This window comes from Ailuropoda melanoleuca, chromosome X (assembly GCF_002007445.2).
Source record: "Ailuropoda melanoleuca isolate Jingjing chromosome X, ASM200744v2, whole genome shotgun sequence".
Taxonomy (NCBI): Eukaryota; Metazoa; Chordata; class Mammalia; order Carnivora; family Ursidae; genus Ailuropoda; species Ailuropoda melanoleuca.
Window position 1 is genome coordinate 32,410,043 of NC_048238.1, and position 26,122 is coordinate 32,436,164.

Sequence of the window (26,122 nt, forward strand, 5' to 3'; positions counted from 1 at the left end):
CCTTTTTGTTTTTCCAACCCCTTGGATGTCATCTTCATCTGTTTGGTTAAAAGTGGCTCACCACCACTTTGCATCCTGGACCGCAGAAGCAGGGAAAGGGGAAGTGGAAGGCAAGAAGCTTCCTTTTAAGAATGTGACAAAAGTGTCACACATTTCTTCCATTCAATGGTGTATCAGTGCTGTCTCACACAGCTTGTACCAGCTCCCAAGAGGCAACTGTTAAACTTTCAAGAATTTTGTGTTAAACACAGCTGTTATTAAAAACTAAATTATATAAATTTACCATTAAACAAAATGTATTTTAAAAAGGTAAATATTCTAAGCTCATCTTAGCTACTTTACTACATTTTACTGTTATCTATGCTATTGATGCTATTTGAATCTATGCTATCCATATGACAGGAATATTCTATGATGGTGTTACTGCCAATCTCTTCCCAGTTCTGTTTTTGGTGACATTGTGTCTTGAAATCAGATGTGGTGGGAGTATTTACACCATAGAAATCAGCAAATGCTACAAATCGAGGCTCTTCTTCCCACCCTCCCACCCCAGGGAGCTGGTGGTTAAACATTTACTGACACATAATTGCTTCCACTATATCTCTTTAGCCAGAATTTACTCACATGGCCTTATCTAGCTGCAAGGGAGGCTAGGACATGTAGTCTCCAGCTGCGTGGCCATATGCCTAGCTATAACACAGGGATTCTATTTCAAGGAAGAAGAAGAGAAAGCATATTGGAGGACAGTAAGCACTCTCATGTTTTGGTGTAAAAGAGTTAGCTCTGGACAGGTTTCTAGAACTGAGATCCACTCTGTCACTCGTTCCTTAATAGAGATGGTAATAAACTCAAAATAGAGATTTTAGTACTTGCCTAGTTCACCATCACAGGCTTAGTGAAAATTAGCAATTTCAATTTATTATTGTAGATCAAGCACATAAAACAAGCCTCTACCCTGTGTCCAGCTCCTAGAAAATGCAAAAAAAAAATAGAAAAATAGAAATAGATCTATAAGTGTTCTGGTAAACAAGAAAGTGAGCCCTTTGTACCTCCAGAAACTATGAGGAGTCACAGAGGGCAAGAGCAATGATACAGGATTTAAGAATGTACCTAAAACCCAAAATATGCCCAGATAAGAACTTTATACCCAGCTCCACTTTTAAGGAAATCCAAAATAAAACAGTGAGTATACTCAGATATAAAAACAAGTCTGTGCTTTTGATTTGCTAAGGAATTAGAAATTGGAGGTAGCTAGCCTCTGACTCCTCCTTCCTTCCTCAAAGCAGTTCTTATAAAAGGTGAGTTTTGTTTCAAAATTTTAAGTCTGTAGGTATTTTTTTCTGCTGATATACCAAACTCTACAATTTAGTGCTCAATAGAGACTCCTAAGGCAAGAAAAGATATGACCAGTGACTAGATGCAATGCTTATCTTGGGTATTTGCTTGCAGAGTATAATGAAGATGTTTGGACTGTGGAATATGGTCAAAGACGTGTCTTATGCATATATAACTTCTATTAAATAAGCATTCTTTCCAAACATTTTATCTTTTAAATCATGTTAGAACCAAGAACAAAAAAGCCAGAAGTAAAAAATATTCGCAGGGTGATGGATGTTAAACTGTTCACTTCCTCCCACAAAAAAATAAAAATGGCAGGTGTCTGTTTTTAGCAGCATTTTCCACAGGAGATCAGAAAAGCCATTACAGGGTTATAGATGAATTCTTGGCATTTGATGATAAGAATAAGTAGCACTTCTACGATTGAACACAGCTGGAAAAGGCTGCACAGGTAAACAATACTTTAGGATGTTGGACATTTGGATTCTGGCAGGAAGGAATATAAAATTATAAAATTATTTATATTTTTAAATTTTTTTTATAAAATCACTTTTAAATGGTGTATCTATTTCTCATTTTTTGATCATTGCACACCTTCTTGTAACCATATTGAGTGCCTATTATATGTCATGTGCTGCTAAGCCCTAAAATACGCACATGGCTGCCCTCAAGGAACTTACGAACTAGAGGGGAATAAAAGATATTTGAGCTCAAATTTTTGTAAAAATATTGAGGGCAAATACATATTGACTGTCCCATTTTTAAAACAAGTGCTGCCTTTCTCAACAAGTTGGGAATGCCTGCGTTAGATGTGTGATAGCAGGCAGGAGGTCTGTAATTCCTCAATTTCTTCAGCATTCAAAAAGCACAGCCTGAATGCCCTAGTTTAGAGGGAGAGATAAATCCTTTATAATTAGCCCACTTTTCCCCTAAAGGGGCTGAACTGGGAGAGGAAGGAGAGAGGACAGGACTGAACTAATAGTTTTCCACAAACACCTTGAATCTTGTTTTTAGCTATGACAGGAACCAATTTTAGTGATGTGTATGTAAGAACTGGCTTTACCGATGGGGCCAATTCCTTCATTTTCTGGATGAGGTGATTGAGGTCAGAGAGGTCCAGGGCCTTGCCCAAGCTCCCACAGAGAATAAGTTGGCAGATCTGGACATGGAATTAGGGTTTCCTAGTGTCTCATCCAATGTTTACTCCACTCCATTCCACTTGTCCATCTTTTTTTTTTTCAAGCACAGGACTTAATTGTTATGCCTATAGTAACCGATTACTGTGGGAACATCTGGTGATCTCCCATTTGACAGCTGGCATCCAAAATTCTAAGTATCCATTTGAGCAACTGGAACAGAAGGGACAAAGTGAGGGATTCTCTCACTTTTTTTAGGAGAATATCTGGATGTGATCCATGATCACTACTTTTTAATGTTGTTAAATATAGCCGTATTCAGTAATTCAAACTATACTGTGCAATGATAAACACTTCTCTACCATGAACGTCAAGATAGCAGATGGGAAGGCGGGGTGTGTGGCAGCTGTCTTGCTAGCCTAGGTGATGGAAGAGGCTCGCCCTGCCATGTGCCCTGGGAGTGTTACTGGAAGCTCAGCATAGAGACTTCAACCAACCCTTTCAAAGCTCATTCTGTGTGCTTTTAACATTCATTTAAATTCCCTTCCTGCTTAAGATTCTGAAGACTGACATCTAGAACTTGTCAAACAAACCCACCCAAAGCATCACAGCCAATAAAGGGGGAGATCTGGGCTTGAAGTCAGGTCTGACCCTCTTAAGTTGACACTCTAACTACTTTGATTCTAAGGTCTTAGAAAGAAAAGGGAATGGTCTTCCTTGCCTTTACTCCAGAGTGACTTTCTTTAGTTTTCAGAAGCAATGATACCATAAACTGGGAAGCCTTGGAAAGTGAAAACTCTCCAATCAGACAATTTATTGCAAGGATTGTGGGTTCTGTAAAAGAACTGGAGTTATGAGCAGGACTGAAGAGGATATATGCCTGCTGCTTTTCTCAATGCTGGATCAAGGGAAATTTAGGGGCCCTGGATGTTAAAGGAAAAACATCATGGGGTACCTGGGTGGCTCAGTCAGTTAAGCATCCAACTCTTGGTTTCGACTCAGGTCATGATCTCAGGGTCATGAGATTGAGCCCTGCGTCAGGCTCTGCACTCAGTGCAGAGTCTGCTTGGGATTCTCTGCCTCTCCCTCCCCTCCCTCCGCGTTCTCTCTCTGTCTCTCTCTGTCTCTCTTAAATAAATAAATAAATAAATAAATAAATAAATAAATAAATAATCTTAAAAAATAAATAAAGGAAAAACCTCAGGCTGGTAGTGGATAATTAATCATAGCAGCAAAGAGTACTGAGCAGACCCTGCTAGTAAAGGGGACTGTTTCTGCAGAGGTCATAACAGGAACCCTAAGTGCCCTGAGAATACTTACTGTGGGTCAGTGAGAGATCCTCGGGCCTTGTGGGACTTTAGGCTGCAACATTTGGTTTGTTGCAGATTGTTTAGCAGAATCCTACTTCTGAGTGGCCACAGCTCTTTCGGGTTTGGGAGTTGGTGCCAGGCTACTGAGCAGTGCAATGTAGACAAATCTCCAGGCTCATACAAAACCAAACCCAACCAAACCAAAACAAAAATGAAGCAAAAAAGAAAGAAAAAGTTAAGCTGACTCTTTTACAACAGATACTACTAATCCTAGAGAATTTTTAGATGCCATATACACTTTCTGTTTTCATCATAAGGAAGCCAAGTAACTCCTGGATGTGGAATGTGCTGGTATTGGGGGATAATCAGAAAAGAGTCTTTATTAGAAATATTGAGAAGCAGAGTGCAATTTGCCTAATAATAGCCCACCCAGTGGAATAGAATTGCTTAAACTTCTCTTGGGTGCTTTAATCTCAGTTCTGACAAAATGAACGCCTGTTGGCAATTTAACAGTTCCTTGGTTTTTAGCTGAAAGAAAATCCAATAAATGGAGTGCTGCTAATGTTTGAGGTAAATGTGCAGTCTTGCAGGACTGGAATTGTTTTCCAAATAGATAAAAATATATTGTAATTATACTTTGAATTAACTTGTTTTCCAAATGGATAAAAATATATCATAATTATACTTCATTGAATCTTTTTTCCTGCATTGTTTTATCTTCATGATGTTACACTGTTGCCTGCCTGATTTCCCCAAACCTGTTATTTGTATATTGGCCTTGTCACTCTGAGAGAAAATTAAAGGGGAATCACATGTCTTCTTAAGTTTTGTATTTTGATTTTGCTCCATGTAGAAGAAGCATCCAAACACACTCCAATTAAAAATGGTCAAAGGATTTAAATAGTCATTACTCCAACGAAGATATCGCATGGCCAGTAAGCACCCGAAAGATGCTCATCACTATTCATTAGGGAGATGCAAATCAAAACTACAATGGGATACTACCTCACACTCACTAGGATGGCTGTAATTGAAAAAAAAAAAACCAGATAATAACAAGTGCTGATGTGGATGTGGAGAAATTGGAACCCTCAAAGGATGGTGAAACATACAGTTATCACATGATCCGGTGATTCTACTCCTGGGTGTATACCCAAGAAAAATGAAAACATACGTCTATACAGAGATGTGTACATAAATATTCATAAGAGCATTATTCAGAGCAGCCAAAAAGTGGAAACAACTAAAATGTCCATCAGCTGATAAATAGATAAATAAATTGTGGTATGTTCATACAATGAAATATTATTAGGCAAAGCAAAACACAGCTGACCCTTGAGCAATATGGGTTTGCACACATGGGTGCACTTATATGCACATGTTTCCCTATAAATACAGTGCAGTACTAGAAATGTATTTTCTCTTATAATTTTCTTAATAACATTTTTCTCTTCTCTATTGTCAGAATACAGCATATAATGCATATAACATACAAAACATGTATCGATCATGTTTATATTATCAGTAAGGCTCAACAGTAGGCGGGAGTTTGGGGGGAGTCAAAAGTTCCATACAGATTTTCAACTGTGTAGAGGTTGGTGCCCCTCACCCCCAGGTTGCTCAAGGGTCAACCATAAATGAATAAAGTACTGAGACATGTTACGACGTGTGCTGTAAACCTTGCCAACATGATGCTAAGTGAAAGAAGCCAGTCACAGAAGACCACATATTGTATGATCTCATTTATGAAACATCCCAAATCAGCAATTCTGTAGGGACAGAAAGAGATATTGGTTGCTTAGAACTAAAGGAATGGGGGAAATGGGGAGTGAATGCTAATGTGTAGGGGGTCTCTTTGTGGATTGATGAAGTATTCTAAAATTGATTGTGGTGATGGTTGTGCAACCCTGTGAGTATACTAAATGCCATCAAATTGTATACATTAAATGGGTGAATTGCATGGTATGTAAATATATCTCATATATATCTGAGATTTATATGCATACGTATGTGTGATTGTGTGCACATACTTGAATAATCCAAAGAACTTGCTATGAGTGTATGTTTTAAGGCAAATATCACAGGCTTACTTAGAAGGAAGAATGGCCTGGTTCTCTCTATCCCTTGTGGGCATGCTGGCAAAACTTTGCAGCTGTTAGCATCACCTTACACTTTCTGGGCATCTGGTAGATGTGGGGGAAAGGGACTCTCAGAGCCAGGAATGCTTAGTGGGAACCGTATGCATGCTAAACTCACCCCAAATCGTTCATCTCTTTGGAGAGATAGAAAGTGATTGGAGTATATGAAGCAACTTCTGCTGGGGTTTAATTCAACAGCCCCTCAATGTGCATTGCATTGAGGTGAGAACTGTGGGGAAACACAGACAGATGGAACAGGGAGATTCCTGTCTAACCGGCCAACAGTCTGTGAGTGGATGGAAGTCAACTGCTAATCTGAGAGCTAGGTGTAGTAATACCAGTCCTAGATATACTGGTGATGAACGGGGAGTTTAAGCACAGCCTCAAAGAACAGGTTGCCCTCTGGCTAGATAAATAACAGCAAAAGGGCATAATTCAATTCAGTGGATTTAAAGCATGTGACCTTGGAGCTGGTCACATGTTAAAGCATTTTCTCAGATGTACTGATGATTGTCAGTATGTGTCAAAGGTTTTATTCAAACTTACAGCAAGTAAGGGTGAAGAATCTTTCTGGACTAGGAATCTTGAAATTATTTTTTTGAAGTATAACAGACATACAGTTATGTTTGAACTTTTACTGTTGTGTAACCACAGTCCAGATCGTGGTACAGAACATTCCCACCTCAGGAGAAAGCGCCGTCATGCCTCTTCCCTATCAATGCTGCTTGATCTCATGCAGGTCACCGTGGACGAATCTTGCCTGCTCTTGAACTTCACATAAATGAAATGATAGCGTATGTTCTCTTTTGTCCCAGCCTTCTTTTGCTCCACAAAAAAATGCCCGTGAGCATTATCCATGTTTTTTTGTGCACCAGTAGTTCATTTGTTTTTATTGCTGTGTGGTATTCTACTGTATGAATACACCACAATTTACTTGTCTTTTTACATGTGCGCAGACATTAGAATTGCTTCTGGTGTTTGGTGATTAGAAATAATGCAGTTGTGGGGCTGCCTGGCTGACTCGGTCGGAAGAGCATGAGACTCTTGATCTTGGGGTCGTGAGTTTGAGCCCCACATTGGGTGTGGAGATTAGTTAAAATTAAAAAAAATTATTTAAATTAAGAAAAAAAAGGATGCAATTGTGACCCCTCTTGTATGAGGTTTTTGGTGGAATATGCACTACTTTCTCTTGGGTACATACCCAAGAATAGAATTGGTGCGTCAAAGGGTTTGCATAAGCATGGCTTTTGGAGATATTGCCAAAAAGTTTTCCAAAGTTGTTGTACACATTTACACTCCTCCCAGCAATGTGAGAGTGCCACTGAAAGTGATCTTTGAATAGGATGAGAGCGTGCTTAGACCCTGATGTTAAACTAGGTAACAGAAAGAAGTTCTGGTTCTAGGATACAGACAAGAAAGATGGTTGGCTGTGTGGTTCATGCACTGCAGGTGTAAATATCACTTCCCAGACAGGGCTCTAAATCTCATCAACATTTATCAGAAAAGTGCCCAAACATTTTTATCAGAAATGTAGACACTTTCCAGCAGAGGTTGTTAATGACATCCTCAAAAAGTTCTGCTCCAGTCCACCTTTGCTAAGGTTTGAGAGAAGTTTTGTTCCCACACACCTCAGTTCAACGTCAGGTGTGCCATTTAGTAATTCCGTGACCTTTGGCGAATTTCTTAAACTCTTCATGCCTTTGTTTCCTTAGCTGTAAGATGGGCATAATAATATCTACCACAGAGAACTAGTCTAGGGTTTTCATGCTTGGCACAGAGCAAGGGTTCAATTAATTCTAGCTTTCCCCACTCTCTCATTCCCTCCCTCCCTTTCTCAGGTGAGTTTATAAATAGTAATGACAGCATTGTGTCTTTATAATATCTTAAACAAAAAGTCTAGGGTGATATCGTGGAAAGTGAGAGGGTGGAGGATGGTTGGAGAAGAGAAAGGAATAGAAAAATGTAGAAGGGAAAGACATCACGTCCCCATCCTTAAAATAAAGTGCTCCATGATAAGGCTGGCGTGGGGGTATGGAAGTGGTCAGCAGAATAGAACAACTAATGAGTCGTTGAACACTACATCAAAAACTAATACTGTCCTGGGGCGCCTGGGTGGCTCAGTTGTTAAGCGTCTGCCTTTGTCTCAGGGTGTGATCCCGGTGTTCTGGGATCGAGCCCCACATCAGGCTCCACCACTGGGAGCCTGCTTCTTCCTCTCCCACTCCCCCTGCTTGTGTTCCCTCTCTCGCTGCCTGTCTCTCTCTCTGTCAAATAAATAAATAAAATCTTTAAAAAAAAAACTAATGCTGTCCTCTATGTTGGCTAACTGAACCTAATAAAAAAATTTAAAAATAAAGAATAGAACACCTGATATTTTGAAAACTAAACTTCACAGTCTATAATGGTATTAAGCACACACGTACACACACTAGAAAACAGACTGACTCAGCCTTAATGATATAGTATAAGTAGATTTGAATTGAACTGAAAATATGTCCATGTGAACGTATATCAAAATTAAAATCTCATCTGCATATATAATATCAGTTAGAGCAAATGTTCATTGCATGATAATGGTTTCCAGGAGAGGCCATTAGGTTGATTTGCATTCATTTAAATGTTCATGTGGGATGTTGATTTTGTCTGTGCAATTGCTAGGGTAGTTAGTATATTGTGCTATTAAAACAGTTAAAAGACTGCACAGAAGCTGTAACATACAAATGTGGTAACTGATGAGCAGACTATCATTCTTGTGGCAGGGATTCAGGAATGAGTGGCAAGTCATTTTTACAATCAGCAAAATAAGTAAATGTTTACAATCAGCAAAATAAATAAGTAAATGACATGCTATGCTAGAAGATGTGGTAGATTGCAAGCATGGCCACAAATACCTCCCAGCCCTGTTTGTACACCCTTTCCCCATGTTATTCTGCGGTAGGACTTTGGAGCTCTTCTTACCAAGAACTGGAATCTATTTCTCAATCTCTTAAACTAAGGCTGGCCACGTGACTTGCTTTGGCCAATAGGACATTAGAAAGTCCTAGCTCAATGGGGCCTTACTCCCTTACCGCTCTTCAAACCTGGAGACCCCTCTGTGAACGAATGGAAGGAAAACTGCTGGAAGATGAAAAAGCTACGTGGAGAACAGAGGTTTCTCAGCCCGCCAACCACTAGTGGATCAATGAGCCATCAGCTGACCTGCCGGCTGAGCACAGATGCAGGAGCGAACCCAGAAGAGATCCGCTGAATCGATTAAGGCCAGAAGACCTGCACAGCCAGCCCTCGGTATCCCGAGCTAGATAAAACTGGTTGTTCTCAGCCGCTACTGTGCAAGTGTTTTGTTATGCAGAAGTAGCTAACTGGTACTGAAGTTTATAAATACTTCAGAGAAAAATAGGACGGAGAAGGAGTAGTGGGGGTGGTGGAATGTGTTGTGATGTTAAATAACTTTGTCAGGGAAGGCTTCCCTGAGCAGATAACGTTTTAGTAAACATTTGAAGGTCGTGAGCAATTCCTGGGGTTATATAAGAGAAGAGAATGGCAAGTAGGAAGTTCCTGAGGCATAGTGTGCCTGGCTGTTTTGAAGAAAAGCACCGTCAAGTGTCAGGAGCAATGTAGGACAGGAGGGCGAAGAGGTCACGGGAAGCCAACTATTCTGTGAGTTCCCTTATTCAAATCTCGGAAGAGACTTCCACTAAGAGGAGGTGGTGCCCCAGGGGCTTGCCAGGTCTCAAGTGAGACCATGCTACTCAATCAATCCCAAGGTGGGAACTAACACGGGCTGGACCAATCAGGTTCTTCCTCCTGGAAATTTGAAACGGGGGACATAGAGAACCAGAGACTGGGGGGTGTTGGAGTTCAAGTCACCCTCCTGGCTGAACTTGAGACCGAGGATCCACACCCAGGACCAGCTGTTGAATTTCTGGAGCCTGTGGAATACCCCTCAACGATTGCAGTGCATTTGCTCTTACACTCGGTCTTTTTTCTTCAATAAGGCAAAGTTAATTTCTGTTGCTTGCAAATAAAAGAACCTTAACTAATATAATCATCTTGTGATTTCTTTCTTGTTGCTTAATATATGGCTTCTCCTCTGAAATGGATTATTCATTTCTTAGAGACAGGAATAATCTGTTCAATTTATTTTGTATCCTTCCTCTAGCCGGCTATGCTTATGGGACAAGATAATGACAGCCAAGCATTCATTCGGCATCTACGATGTGTCAAGCACTGTGCTAAGTGCTTATATAGATTATCTTATTTAAACTTCACAGTAACTCTATGAACAATTACTCTGACGATCTCCCTTTTTACACACGAGGAAACAGAGGCCAGAGAGGCGACCTGGCTCGTGAACGGTGGAGTGAGCTCTCAAACCTGGGCGGTTGTACTGTGGAGCCGACAATCCTTCAGGACCCAGCACTTAGCAGGTACTTAAAGATACTCGTGTATGGATTCATTGAAGAGTACTAAGTATCCACAAAGTTGCCTCCTGTGATAATCAACTGGCCTTCACCTTCCAGACAGGGTTTCCCCTGAGTCCCTCCACTGTGGGTAGAGGGGCTTCATTCTAACAACTTACTATCAGTGACAGGGTAGGGGGTGTGATGTACACACTACTGAGAACCATTCCTGCTCAGAAAGTGATTCTTATCCTATCAGGGCCAGACATGACGACAAGGGTCACATTTGGGGTTAAAATTCCTGTTAAGATGTAAATAAGTTATGCAAATATGAGTATGTATAACATGACATGAATTCATTAATGCATATCAGTACATACTCATTTACCAAGGGGGGAAAAACACCTCTGTGAGGGCAGGGCCTGTGGCTACTCTACTTTTCATTGCATCTCGAGTACCTCGTGCAATGCTTGACTTGCAGTAGGTACCCAACAGAAAAAAAATGATCAAATGAATTGGATGAATGAAAAGAGTGAGACATCAGAGAATAAGTGTCCTGCTAGGATGGTTCAGATCCATAGAATGACCTGTTCTTGATGGCTGTATATGAATCTCATTGTATGAGTTTTACAATTCTTCTGATTTATAGGGCTTTCTGTGTTGTAGATTTGCAGTGAACTTAGATGAGGCCACCCCTCTGTGTTTTAGAGGTAGGTCTTCCAGGAGAGATGACATAATAGTTTGAGTTAATAAGCCAGACAAGGCTGTCAAGGAGGAATGCAGTGGGGCAGCCATGATCACATCCTTTGATTCTAGCTTGAGGACAGAATGGACATCTGTTGTCTTAGCCGTAGGGAGCTAGAATGTAGATGAGAAACCCATGTGGAGAAGTTGCCTGGTGCAATGGGGAAGAACCCTGGGGGGCAACACATCAATGACTCCAATTCCTTATCCTTTCTTGTAGAGATGCTCTTAGCCATGTTAACTTTGCAGTGCCTTCCCTGGACAGGTGCACTCTCCTGTCCCTTAACTGTAAGTGCAGCCAGAGGACTTTATTGGGCCAGGGGAATGAGGTGGAAATGATGCCATGCCAGTTCTCAGCCTAACAAGAGACTTTGCCTGTTTCCTCTCGTGTCTTACCCTTCCACTAACCATAAGAAGAGCATGACAGGTTTATTGTCCAAGATCATAACAGACTTAACAGAACAGAGTCACCTCCAACTGAGCTCAGCCTCAATCAGCTGACTCTCATCTAACCCACAGATACATGAGAGTAAATGATTCTGGTTGTAAGCCACTGATTCTTGGGGCAGCAGTCTGTGGCTAAGGCTAATTGATACAAGCACCAGACTTGTGAAGAATAGAACTTGCTGGCTCTTTCACTAACTGGCTATGTGCCCAGGGACAAAACATTTAAACTTTCTGAGTCTCAGTTTCCTCATCAGTCAAGTGGATGTGATAACACCTACCTTATCTTCTAGGGCTGCTAAGAGGAATATCAAAGATATATGTAAAGATCTTAATAAATAATAGAGTAATGCTTGTTATTACTGGAGGTAATTGATTCTCTCTACAATACTCATTTGTTTTCTTCCTTGGAATGTTATAGGGTTCTCATTTAAAATTCCACATTGTCTCAACTGTTCTAGCCCATGAAAAAGTTTTAATGAGGAAACACTGGGCCTCTGGGGGGGCCCTGATGTTGGTGGGAGCAGCTGGCAGATTGAAGGATTTTCAAGAGGAATAATGAAACTCATGTGAACAAAAGCAATACGTCCTCACTTGATGATTCTGCTCTGGTGTTTGGTTTAGTAAGAAACCATTCCCTGATACCTAGAGGGAGGGTATGGAACCACCTTAAGCAACCCAACTGTCTTTAGTCTCCTGGCCATCGCTGGTGTCAAAGGCCTAGAGATGAACCAGAAGATAAAAGGAGGTATAGGAAGAGCAAATCCCACCAGCTATCCTAACGTGATACCTTCCACCCCCCAAGGGTGCTGTAGTCAGTGGGCTGGAAATACAGAATTGCCCAAACCTTAGGCCCAGACAATCCAACCCCCACTTATGGCCCTACCTCTGAGCGTACAACACATTCTCTCTTTCCCCATCTCATTAACATTTAATTATGTGCTGCCCCATGACACCCGTGTGCTAACTCCATAATCATGATTATGTTATTTCATTGGAATTTTACTTTTCAGACCTTTTCTTTTATGTTGGGTACTGATAGGAATAGAATATTTCCATGACAAAACAGATTTATAGATTTACAGTCAGCTTGTGAAAGTTTAACGTCAAGATGTTATAGAACTACCTATCAGGGAAGAAACGGTTCAGTGGAATCAGACTTAATGATGAATCGGGCTTTTCAGATTTAAAAAAAAATCAAGGAACACATCAAGCAGACTTTATATAATTTACAAGTATTAGTAAGTATGTAAGGGAATCCTGATTGCATAATATACATTTTTTCTCTTAAGCGTAACAACGTTGCTTGTCCTTACAGAAAAGAAAAGGATAAAGAAAGGGGGGGGGTAATCAGAAGGGGGAATGAAGCATGAGAGACTATGGACTCTGAGAAACAAACTGAGGGCTTCAGAGGGGAGGGGGGTGGGGGAATGGGATAGACTGGTGATGGGTAGAAAGGAGGGCACGTATTGCATGGTGCACTGGGTGTTATACGCCAACTAATGAATCATCGAACTTTACATCAAAAACCAGCGATGTACTGTATGGTGACTAACATAATATAATAAAAAAACATTAAAAAAAAGAATAGGCTGAATGATATTGAAATAGGTCCTGCTTTCTAGAAGCTAGTAGTTAGGGAGTGGAACACACACACACACACACACACACACACATGCAATGTACACAATGGGGAGGCTTTATCTCTTTTATTTATTGCCATGTTCCTAACGCCTAGAATAGTTCTTGGCACTTAGTAGGCAAATATACAGACAAATATTTCTCGAGCACCTACTATATGCCAGATAGTGTTCTAGGCACTAGGGATACCACGTTGAATAACACAGAAATGGATGTTTGCATAGGACCTATATTGAACAAGTGGGAGACAGAAAATAAATAAATGAGTACAATATCTAGTATGTTAGGACAAGAACTATGCGGGGAAATAAAGCAGGGATGCTGGATAGGGAGTGCTGAGGGTTCAGTCGGAGAGTCACTGTTTTAAATCAGGCAGTCAAGGAAGACCTCAGGAATAGAGGACCTTTGAGGAGAAACATGAAGTTGAGAGAGTGAGCCCTGATGATATTTGGGGGAAGAGAGTTCTAGACAGAGGAAATAGCATACCAGCCTTGTGTGGGGACAGAATGGGAAGACGGCCAGGATGAAGAGTGTAGTGACCAAGGGAGACTGTGGAAGAGTGTGGGTTTAGAATGAGGGCATGGAGTAGATCATGTGGGAACTTGAGGACCACTGTAAAAATCAGGTCCTTACTCAGGGAGACAGACAATGGAAGATTTCGAACAGATGAATGACATTTCTGGAATTGTATTTTTAAAGGATCATTCTAGCTACTGTGGGCAGAAGCAAGGAGATGGGTTGAGCTGTTTGTAATAACACAGCGGAGATTATGGTGACTGTTAGAAGGATAGTAGAAGTGTAGGTTATGAGAAGTGGTTCAATCCTAGATGTGATTTGAAGGTAGAATAGACAGGATTTGCTAATGGCTTGGATGTGGAGCATGAGAAAGAGAGAAGTAAAAAATGATGCAAGGTTTTTTGGTTCAGTATCAATATGAGAGGAGTTGCCATTAAACAAGATAGGGAAGACCTCGGAAGGAGAAGATGTAGGGGAAATATCAAGAGTTGGATTTTGTACAAGTTAAGTTTCAGATTCCTATTAGTCATCCAAGTGAGGGTATGAAGCTGTTTCCTGGATAAGGTCTGGAATTCAGAGGCAATGTTCAGACCAGAGATATAAATCTGGCAGTCATTAGCAAATAAGTGGAATTGAAAAAACAAAAGACTGGATTAGATCATGGGTGCTTGATAAATATTTGAAAATTAATAAGAAATATACACACTCTCTCTCCTGTTAGAACACATTTTCCATAACAACTAGCTTATATGCAATTGCAAATAGGAGAACAATGTGAATGTAATGTGGAAGTTGTGTTGGAGTATAATTATAACCTTCAGCATGAAAAGAAAAAGGACTCAACTTGCCTGCTGCATAGTCAGGAGCTTCTTTTTTTTTTTTAAGATTTTATTTATTTGAGAGGGAAAGAGAGAGAGAACACGCACAGAGGGAGAGGGAGAAGCAGACTCCCTACTGAGCGCAAAGCCTGATGCAGGGCTTGATCCCAGGACCCTGAGATCGTGACCTCAGCCGAAGGCAGACACTTAACTGACTGAGCCACCAAGGCACCCCAGTCAGGAGCCTCTTAACTTTATTTAAAGAAAAAATTAAAGGTGAGCGTCTGCACCCAGGACTTCCTTCCCGAGAAGGTACACCCCCAGCCTTGCATGGTTCTTGCTTTAGACAGATGGCACTTCCTCCTGTGGCCAGCTTAATAGTAGCTTACTGTCTTAGAACACTGCTTCCATCTGCAACACCTCAGGTCTACCAAGCCAGAATTTTCTCTCTTTTGGTTCGTTGCATTTTTAATATTCCCAGAGGCAGCCTCTAACCATACCAAGATGTGTGTCTGAGCTGTTCAAATAATTGCCTGAGATACTCATTTTTTAATTTTATCAATGTTCTGCTAATAAAGTTGTAAAAGTTCTGAGTGATCTACCCCAACTCTTATTTTTTTTTTCTATAAGCCTTGTTAATTTTAATGTGTTATTTTGCAAAATGAGATTTCTTTTTTCAGGGAAATGCTTGTACACATGTACTTGACATGTTACCTTTCCTAGTAGCTTTTCCTTTAGGAACTATACCTTCCTCCTCACGTAAGGCTGTCATTCTATTAATCATAACCCCTCCCCCCAAAACAAACACACACAGTTGAGCGCATGACCCAGAATTGCCAATCAGAATACACTACCTACCTGGCCGTGGTGATTGACACCCAGAACAGCTATTCACAATACAGTACCTACCTGGCCATGATGATTGGTTCAGGGATGAACACATGACTCAGGACAGCCAATCAGAATACACTACCTACCTGGCCATGGTGATTGGTACCAAGAGCAGCCAATCAGAATTCACCACCTACTTGGCCATGGTGATTGGTTCAGGGATGGGCACATGACCCAGGATAGCCAATCAGAATACACTACCCACCTGGCCCTGCAATTGGTTCAGAGATGGGCACATGACCCAGAATTGCCAATCAGGGGGCACCTGGGTGGCACAGCAGTTAAGCGTCTGCCTTTGGCTCAGGGCGTGATCCCGGCGTTGTGGGATCGAGCCCCATCAGGCTCCTCTGCTATGAGCCTGCTTCTTCCTCTCCCACTCCCCCTGCCTGTGTTCCCTCTCTCGCTGGCTGTCTCTATCTCTGTCGAATAAATAAATAAAATCTTTAAAAAATAAAAATTGCCAATCAGAATATGCTACCCACTGGCCATGGTGATTGGTTCAGGGATGGACACGTGACCTAGGGCAGCCAATCAGAATACACTACCTACCCGGCCATGGTGATTGGGTCAGGGATGGGCACATGACCCAGGACAACCAATCATAATATGCTACCCACTGGCCATGGTGATTGGTTCAGGGATGGACACATGACCCAGGACAGCCAATCAGAATACACCACCTACCCAGCCATGGTGATTGGGTCAGGGATGGGCACATGACCCAGGACAACCAATCATAATATGCTACCCACTGGCCATGGTGATTGGTTCAGGGATGGACACATGACCCAGGACAGCCAATCAGAATACACCACCTACCCAGCCATGGTGATTGGGTCAGGGATGGGCACATGACCCAGGACAACCAATCATAATATGCTACCCACTGGCCATGGTGATTGGTTCAGGGATGGACACATGACCCAGGACAGCCAATCAGAATACACCACCTACCCAGCCATGGTGATTGGGTCAGGGATGGGCACATGACCCAGGACAACCAATCATAATATGCTACCCACTGGCCATGGTGATTGGTTCAGGGATGGACACATGACCCAGGACAGCCAATCAGAATACACCACCTACCCAGCCATGGTGATTGGGTCAGGGATGGGCACATGACCCAGGACAACCAATCATAATATGCTACCCACTGGCCATGGTGATTGGTTCAGGGATGGACACATGACCCAGGACAGCCAATCAGAATACACCACCTACCCAGCCATGGTGATTGGGTCAGGGATAGGCACATGACCCAGGACAACCAATCATAATATGCTACCTACTAGCCATGGTGATTGGTTCAGGGATGGACACGTGACCCAGGATAGCCAATTGGAATACGCTACCTACCCGGCCAGTGATTGGGTCAGGGATGGGCACATGACCCAGGACAACCAATCATAATATGCTACCCACTGGCCATGGTGATTGGTTCAGGGATGGACACATGACCCAGGACAGCCAATCAGAATACACTACCTACCCAGCCATGGTGATTGGGTCAGGGATGGGCACATGACCCAGGACAACCAATCATAATATGCTACCCACTGGCCATGGTGATTGGTTCAGGGATGGACACATGACCCAGGACAGCCAATCAGAATACACTACCTACCCGGGCCATGGTGATTGGGTCAGGGATGGGCACATGACCCAGGACAACCAATCATAATATGTTACCCACTGGCCATGGTGATTGGTTCAGGGATGGACACATGACCCAGGATAGCCAATTGCAATACGCTACCTACCTGGCCACGGTGATTGGCACCCAGGACAGCTATTCACAGTACAGTACCTACCTGGCCATGGTGATTGGCTCAGGGATGAGCACATGACCCAGGATAGCCAATGAGAATACACTACCTACCTGGCCATGGTGATTGGCACCCAGCACAGCCAATCACGATACAGTACCTACCTGGCCATGGTGATTGGTTCATGGATGGACACATGACCCAGGAGAGCCAATCAGCATACACTACCTACCTGGCCATGGTGATTGTTTCAGGAATAGGCATATGACCCAGAATAGCCAATCAGAATACACCTGGCCATGGTGATTTTTTTTTTCCCCAGGCACGGGCACATGACCCAGGACAGCCAATCAGAATACAGTACCTACTTGGCCATGGTGATTGGTTCAGGGATGGGCACCTGACCCAAGATAGCCAATCAGCATACACTACCTATCTGGCCATGGTGATTGTTTCAGGAATGGGTACATGACCCAGAACAGCCTATCAGAATACAGTACCTACCAGGCCATGGCGACTGTTTTACTGATGGTCACATGACCCAGGAGAGCCCATCAGAATACACTACCTACCTGGCCCTGGTGATTGGTTCAGGGATGGACACATGATCCAAGGGGAGCCAATCCCTGCACCTTTGCTGGAGCTATCAGGAAAGCCAACTCCTAACTCGAAGCTGTCTTAGACACTATCTGCCTAAAGAATGATGGATCTCAAGATAAAGGAGACACAAATTAAGAATCCATAGTAAATTATTTATCTTGTGTGTATTTCTCCTATTATTATTTCCTAGAAAACTCAGCCTTTTTTATTTATTTTTTATTTTTTTAAAAAGATTTTATTTATTTATGTGACAGAGATAGCCAGCAGAGAGGGAACACAGCAGGGGAGTGGGAGAGGAAGAAGCAGGCTTCCAGCAGAGGAGCCTGATGTGGGGCTCGATCCCATAACGCCGGGATCACACCCTGAGCCGAAGGCAGACGCTCAACAACTGCGCTACCCAGGCGCCCCTCAGTCTTTTTTTAAAGAATCAATTCAATTGTCATTTTCTGGTGAAATGTTTGTTGACCCCTCCCCCCTCGCTCCCGCCTCTCTCAATGAGGTCTGTACGCTTTCTTATTGCCACGGCACCTTGTACACATCCCTATTACAACATTATTGAGTGACTTTGCTTATTGTCTGCTCCTCCCCTTATCCCAGTCCTTGGTGTGTGGCATTCTTGATGGTAGTGCGTTTGCTTTATTCGTCTCTATAAACCCAGGTACTAACACAATGCCCATTACATAGTAAGTGCACAGTAAACATGAGTTGAGTGGATGGGTGAAGATGTTTTAGAAATACTTTTGTTTGATCACCTTGCATGAAAAGACACACTGTTTAGTACACACACACACACACACACACACACACACACACATACATTTTGGGGGAATGTAGGATTTTTGGTAGGTAAGGATTTTGATCCAAGTACCTAACAGTTTAAAGCAAAAAAGCAGCAAAAGCACTTCATTGAGATTACACTTGAACATATGATAGTAAGAGAGAATGCAGAGTAAGGAAGAATTCAGAAAAAGAGAAGAAATAACGTTGGAAAACATGACTTTATAGACTTAGAGAGTAGAGGTAGAGAAATCGAGGGGTGATATTATTCAGAAAAATAGGTGTAGATAAGAAGAAAAACAAAGGAACCAAATGGGAAAAAGATGGAAAGTATAGAGGTAGACATGGAAGGCAGGGGTAGGGTGTTAGACCTGTTGAGCTTTTAATAAAGATTTATTTTCCTCTGTATGTCAGGCCACGTGCTAGGTTATTGGGACATTGAAATGAATGTCATAGTGCCTTCCTAATTGTGGGGAAGATCTAGGTTTATGATAGTGGTAAGAAAGCAATGGGAGGGTGGGAAGGGGTGTGTGTTGGGGGAGATCACCCACTTTCCTGAATAGGCACTAACCTTCCATTCTTGACCAGACTCGTAGGAAGTATGGCTGCTGAAATGCTGTCCTCAGGCTGGGAAAATGCTCCGCTCTCTCCCCATTCTTGTTCCTTTCTCTTTGATTCTGTAATCCTTCGCTCTTGCCAAAACGAACAGGATTCTTATTCTACAGGCTTTTCCTCCCAATTTGGAAATGATGGAGACCATGGTCTCATTACTCCCGTCCCCCCAGCAGAACAGATAACCTCTACCAGAACACTGTCAGGTCCCAAGGCAGATTCCCAATCCATATTTGTTGATGTTACTTCTATAAATCCTGGCACTCTATTCCACCTTGACTGTCCCAGATAAAGCTTGCGTATGGCCTTGGCTACTCTTCCAACCTCAGTTAGAATGGGAGGGTGCCCTCTGGCACCAGGGTCCCATCATTCATACTGCACTCGTTCAGAACCCTTGAGGATCTGAGAGGGGAGAGGCTTATAGCCACCTCCGCGAGGTAGGGGACTCCAAGCAGGTGGGAATAATTTGGGCATTAGCTGTAATGAGCAGTAGGGGGACCCTGGACATAGACCAACTGGGGGAGGGTCTGGGCATTGCGAAATCCGAAATCCGGCTGGCAGGTAGAGAGTGTGTCAGATGAGCAGCCTTGGGTGCACGAGTCCCTGCAAGGTAAGAGTCCGGGGAGAGGGAAGTGCTATGTAAAAGGATGCACCTGGGACCTCAAGGCGCCAGCCGCGCCTGTCTCTAGGCTGGGTGGGTTCAGGCGCCACCGCAAGGGGGAGACCGAGAGTACCGGGGGGTGTAGACGGTTGTTCTCGGCTTATTGTGCCTCCCGGAGCCAGCCGGCACAGCCTGAGGGAGGGCCTTGACAGTGCCTTGTCCAGATGGCATGTGGAAGGCGTGTTGAGCTCAGATGGGCAGCCTAGGGGCAGTAGGTCCTGGGGTGGCGGGCGGCGGAGGAGAGGGAAGACCCACCCCGGAGGCACGCGTCCTGCAGCAGCTGGTAGTTGTCTTGAATGGGGGGTTGTGCCTGGCGCTGCTCGGGCTGGAGGGCTCTGGCGCCGCCGCCTGGGGGCGTCGGGCGTCGGGCCCTGCGGCTGGGGCGGCTGGAGACCGCCTCCCAGCGCTCCGACCCAGTACCTGGAGGGGCGGGGAGGGAGAGGGGCGCGCGGCGGAGAGGCGGGCGCCCGGCGCGTGAGTCACTCCGCTCCCCGGGGTGCGGAGCGGGACATCTCCTCCCGCCTGGGGTCCGCATTTCATCTCCAGCTTTAGCGACCAGCCGCCTTTCCGTCTAGGTTAGGGCCAGGTAAGTTTCTCCTCTTTTGATGCCTCGGGCTTGGGTGACTCTGGCGGTTTGTGCGTGTGTGTGTTGGGGGGGGGGGTCTCCCAGCTTGTGTCTCTGTCTGCCTTTGCTTCCTCCCTCTGCTTCTCTCCATTGGAGACAGAAAGTTAGATTTTTAAAACGCAACAGAGGATATCAAATCCATGCTCAGACCCCCAAACAAGCCAAACTCTGGGGTCATATTCTTAATTTCCCGGGTACCTTCAGAAGTCCGGATGCGGCGTTTGTGGGGCTAGGACTGTTTGTTTCCCTCCTCCCCCACTTTCTTCCTGGGTGATTCTTAGAGGTTGGGGGGGTGGCAAGAGAGCTAGAGGGCTGAGCTGGAATCCTTTGCCAAGGTGGTTTCCTCATTCTCGGCGAGGTGGCAGATGGCTCACTGGAGCCTGAGTTGGGATCTTGGAACAACCCTCCCCAGCCCAGGACGTGCCAGAGCTGTAAGGTAACTGCGGTTACTGCATATCAATCTCGTCACCACCGACTGAATCAAAATGTTCCGGAGGCCAAATTAATGTGAATGTCACGATAATGTTGAAACAATTCATTAAGGACTCCTGAATATTTTATTTTTAATGTATTGTATTCCAGGAACATTTTAGGAGACTTGCTGGTCTTATTTTCAGAGATGCTTCAAAGCCTATTATTTCCCTTGCAAGAAAATCAATGAGGACCTATTCGGTTTCTTATGAGGATTTAACAATGCAAAGCTACATGTTAGTTTTTCTCTACCAGTGTTTGTGTTTGGGGGGAGGGGGGTTTGCTGCTACCAACTGTCTTTGGAAAAACCAACGCAGAGAGGTTGCATCCCCCTTTCTCTGCCATTAAGTGCAGGTGTTTCTGTGATTATTAAATAGGTACTAATTATTGCTGCTGTGTTTGCTTAAAAGTAGCAGAGGGGAGAATCTCGTGGAATGCGTGTGTTTGTGGCTCCTGTTGACAACCGAATGCTTTATTATCAATATTGTTTGGTTTGCTGCAATGTTAACAGGTGGTCTTAATTCACAGCACAGAATTCTCTTCTACACGAACATCCTTGCTGATATGGGAGGAAAGTACTTCTCCCCTCGCCCCACCAAACCTTGCCTTTATCCTGTTTGTGGGAGAACGATGGTTGGGGAAGCTTTTCTGGCTGTTGATTGAGTGGCCTATCATAAATTACTCCTTCCTGAAATGTCATTTGATCTACAGTCTGTGATTCTAGAAAAGAACCCCCTCTCCTGGAAGAAAAATAGAACTTTACGTGTTTCATCAGATCACAGGAGTAACTTTTTAGAGTTGGGTGGAAACTTCCATGCTCCTTTCTTCCAAAACTCTTTACGGGGAACCCCCCCAAACTGAGAGGTTTCCCACCTCGCTGATAACATGACTCCTCTCCTCTGCATATCTCTGTCTCAGCGCTTACCATCCTGTGATTTTTGCTGTACATACCAGTCTCACGCAAGAGAGGAAGATTTCTTGGAAGGCAGGGTAAGGTTTTATTCATCTTTATATCCCTGGAGCCTATTAAAGTGGGGGTCTGTTAAAAGAATGAATGAATAAATGAATTCAGCAGTTCAGACTGGGCTTACCATTCCTTGAACACCCCCTGGGCATGTTTTTTGTTCATTCTTAGAAGAAATTTCTTCTAACTCAATAAATCTCAAAGTGTGGATCATCAGACCACACTATGTTATAAACAAATGAGTCTGACATACACGGAAAACATATATAGTGATTTTTTTTCTCTGCAAGTAACAGAAAAGCCAAGTAAAGGTGGCTTTAACAAGTAGAGAAGCCTGACAGGTGATCTTCGGAGTTGGTAGCCCAATGGTGTCAGGGTTCTGGGTCAGTGACTTCCGCTCATGGTTTCAAGATGGCTCTAACAGCTCCAGACATTACATCCTTAGTCCATGTTCAAAGGCAGGACACAGGCAGTGAAAAGGGGTAGAACAATTTCCCTCATGCAGCTTTCTCTTATCAGAGAAGAAATATCTTTCCTCCACAGACTCTCTCTTGTATTTCATTGGCCAGAGCTGGGCTACATAGCAGTGCTTAGTAGCAAGGGAGGCCGGGAAAGTGAGTATCAGGCTTTTCAGCTTCTGTCGTGGAAAGGAGACCGGGGAGAGGGAGGTTAGAGATGGCTTTGGGGAACTAACTGGCAAGCGTGTTAGTCTCTCATGAAAATGGTTCTGTTTTAACCAGTGACAGTGTTAATAATTGGTCCCAGTAGAAAATTAAATATTAATGTAGCAAAAGCACATTCAGAACAGATGTAGGGTGTTTTAAGGGGGCTAAATCATCACTTTTGTGGAGTATGTTAACTTTTTGAGACTCCAGGTAGAAAAATACACACACACACACACACACACAGCTCGTATGGTTTCTATTAAGTATGGGTCAGATCCTTCAGTTCCTGGAACAGCATAAGCATTCAGTAAATAGTTGTCTAGCGAGTAGATTATGGAGTTTGGGAGCCTCACAACTTCACAGGGACAAGTAGAAAGGGTTTAGCATGAGAAAACTAGTTAGTGGTTTGGCACCTATGCCCTGAAATGCTGGTTTACACAACCTTAGAGTCTTTGAAGGTGAGGAACTAGGAGAGCCACTTCACAGGAGGCACAAGAAGAACATAAGGAGAGGTAGTGGGTACTGACCGTTTAGGACAACAGATTTTCCTTGGGGACCTTCTCTATACATATACTGAGGAAGATTTACTACCAAAAATCCTAGCACAAAAATTTTTAAGTTGATGCCTGAAATGAAGAGAGCATGTATTACTGTCAGCTCAGATTCCTGACTCTCTTTCCCAGTAGGAGTCCTGAAAGGTTTACAGAAGGACTAGGTTTGGAGACAGCAATGGGACATCAGCTAAGCAAGTATCGAGAGACTGAAATTTAACAGTTGGAGAACCCTGGGTCTTAGGTTTCTCACCAGTCAAAAGAATGAAGCAGACCATCAGTAGTTCTCAAAATTTGTTGTACTTAAAAAAAAAAATCACCTGGGAAGCTTTTTCAAAATCCAGACTTACGGGCTGATCCCCATGCTACTTAAATTGGAACCTCTGGGAACAGGACCCAGGTATCAGGGTTTTAAAAACTCCATAGATGATTACAGTATGCACCTGAGTTTGGGAACTGTATTAGTTTGCTGGGCTACCATAACAAAGTACCCCAGACTGGGTGACTTCAATAACATTTTTCCCCCACAGTTCTGGAGACTGGAAGTCTAAGATCCAGGTCGTAGGTAGGGTTGGCGTCTTCTGAGGTCTCTCTCCTTGGCTCGTATGTGACTGCCTTCCCCCTGTTTTCATGTAGTCTTTCCTTTGTGCATGTCCATGTCCTAATTTACTCTTAGAAGGACACGAGTCATATTACATTAGGGCCCACTCATTTGACCTAATTTTGCCTTAATCACCTCTTTAAAGGTCCTGTCTCCAAATACAACACATTCTGAGGTACTAGGGGTGAGGACTTCAACGTAGGAATTTGGGGAGGGGACACAATTCAGCCCACGGCAGGAACCACGGGTCAGGTAGAGCACTTCTCAAACTTACATGTGCATGCCTGTCACCTGAAGACCTTTTGATAGTTTGGATTCCGGTTTAGTCTGGGTGGGGCCTGAGAGTCTGCAGTTAATGAACTCCAGGTGAGGCATCAGCTAAGGCATGCAGATAGTACTTTAACATGGTTCTATCTAGATGAGTGGTTCTGAAGCTCTACCAGGCATTTGAATCACCTGGAGTGCTTGTGAAAAGCAGATTGCCTGGTGCTGGCCTCGAAATTTCTGATTCCCTAGGTTTGGGGTCAAGCCCAAGAATTTACATTTCTAGCAAGTCCCCAGGTGACGCTGATACTGCTGGCCTAAGGGTGATACTTTGTGAACCACAGATCCCTGACATTTGGAGACTTTATGGGATTGGGTGAGTCTGCTTCATTACATCCATTGCTGTATGTGAAGTTTATCTGTGGTATTTGCTATCCTAATTGCTGATAGTGTTGTACTTTTGCTTTTGCCAAGCTCAATGACTTTTTCTGCTCACAGGACAAAGGATGAGGAAATGGGAGAAAATGATACATTGAAGTCTGTCTTCATCTCTTACACAAATGGAGGTGAATGAATACGGAGACTACACGTTAGCCCATTTGTCTCTCTTTGTGTTTCTTCTCCAGTCCCAGAGCTAAATTATAGCTTGCCCTTGTGCCAGCTCAAAGATGATTTTAGAAGGCTGGTTCCTTGTGACTTTTTTTTTTCAAAGATTAACTCTTCTTTGGATGGAACAATCTTGAGGGGCACTGGAAATTTCTCAGCACACAATAATATAAAATTCGAATTTAATCACATTTTTTTCCTGAGACCAACAGTGAGTTACATGACATAATATCCCCCTCTCCAAAATAGAGATGGGAAAATAGTTTGCCTTCTCTTTGAGAGTTAAGTCAGTAAAATTCACATTCTGTAAATATTATTATTCACTTGTGGGAGTAAAATGAGAGACTGTAAATATAAGATTAAATGGCTTAGAAACATCCAAAACTTTAAGCTAGTGATCTGGGTGTAATATTAAGAATGTCATTATAATTTAGAAAGTAGAACTCTGTTGGGGCTCCTGGGTGGCTCAGTCGTTAAGCGTCTGCGTTTGGCTCAGGGCGTGATCCCGGCATTCTGGGATCAAGCCCCACATCAGGCTCCTCTGCTGGGAGCCTGCTTCTTCCTCTCCCACTCCCCCTGCTTGTGTTCCCTCTCTTGCTGGCGCGCGCTCTCTCTCTCTCTCTCAAATAAATCTTAAAAAAAAAAGAACTCTGTCAAAAATAAGAATAGCTGTACAGTCTCCGACTTAACAGTGGTTCTACTTAGGATTTTTTGACTTGCTGATGGTGCAAAGGCCATACACATTCAGTAGAAACTGTACCTCACATTTTGAATTTTATCTTTTCTCGGGCCAGTGGTATTCAGTATGATCCTTTCTCCTGATGCCGGGCAGGGGTGGTGAGCCACGGCTCCCCGTCAGCCACCCCGTCACCAGGGTAAATGACTCATACACTTAGAACCATTCTGATTTTCACTTTCAGGACACTATTCAATAAAGTACATGAGACCGTTAATGCTTTATTATAAAGTAGGCCTTGTGTGAGAAAATTTTGTCTAACTGGAGGCTAAGGTGAGTGTTCTGGGCATGTTCAAGGTAGGCTAGGCCAAGCTATGTTGTTTGGTAGGTTAGCTGTATGAAATGCCTTTTCAATTTATATTTTCAGCTTCTGGTGGTTTTATTAGGACATAACCCCATCATAAGGAAGATGTATATTTCTGTTGTTGCTGACTATGGTGTGTTCGTCATTACCCATAGTATCTCATTTAATTTTTGTAACCTGTATCAGGTATGTGTGTGTTGTCTTTTGTTGTAATAATGCTGTGTAGCAACCAACCACAAAATCTCAATAGCATATGACAATATGCATAAGCATTCATTGCTCATGTGTCTAGAGTCAGCTGGGGTTTGGCTAGACTGCTTTGCTGATCTTGGTTGGGATTGCTCACATGTCTTGGGGTTCCCTGGATATTGGCTGATGTAGGCTAACCTTGATTGGAGTACATGGTGTGCCTGGGCTCTCTTTCGCCTGTTTCTCATCCTCCAACAGACTTTTAGTCATGTTCTCAAGGCAGTAGCAGAGGCGCAAGTGAGAAAAAAAAAGAAAATATAGAGGCTTCTTGAGGCCTAGGATCATAACTGG

General features: G+C 43.2%; 1 protein-coding gene across 1 annotated transcript in view; it reads left to right on the forward strand.

The window, feature by feature from the left end:
- SYTL5 (synaptotagmin like 5) overlaps window positions 1-26,122 on the forward strand; it is a 305,352-nt gene that overhangs the window by 45,438 nt on the left and 233,792 nt on the right. The window contains exon 3 of the mRNA XM_034649230.1: window positions 10,248-10,349. The gene's annotated coding sequence lies outside the window, so the exon portion shown is untranslated. The remainder of the gene's footprint in view (window positions 1-10,247; window positions 10,350-26,122) is intronic.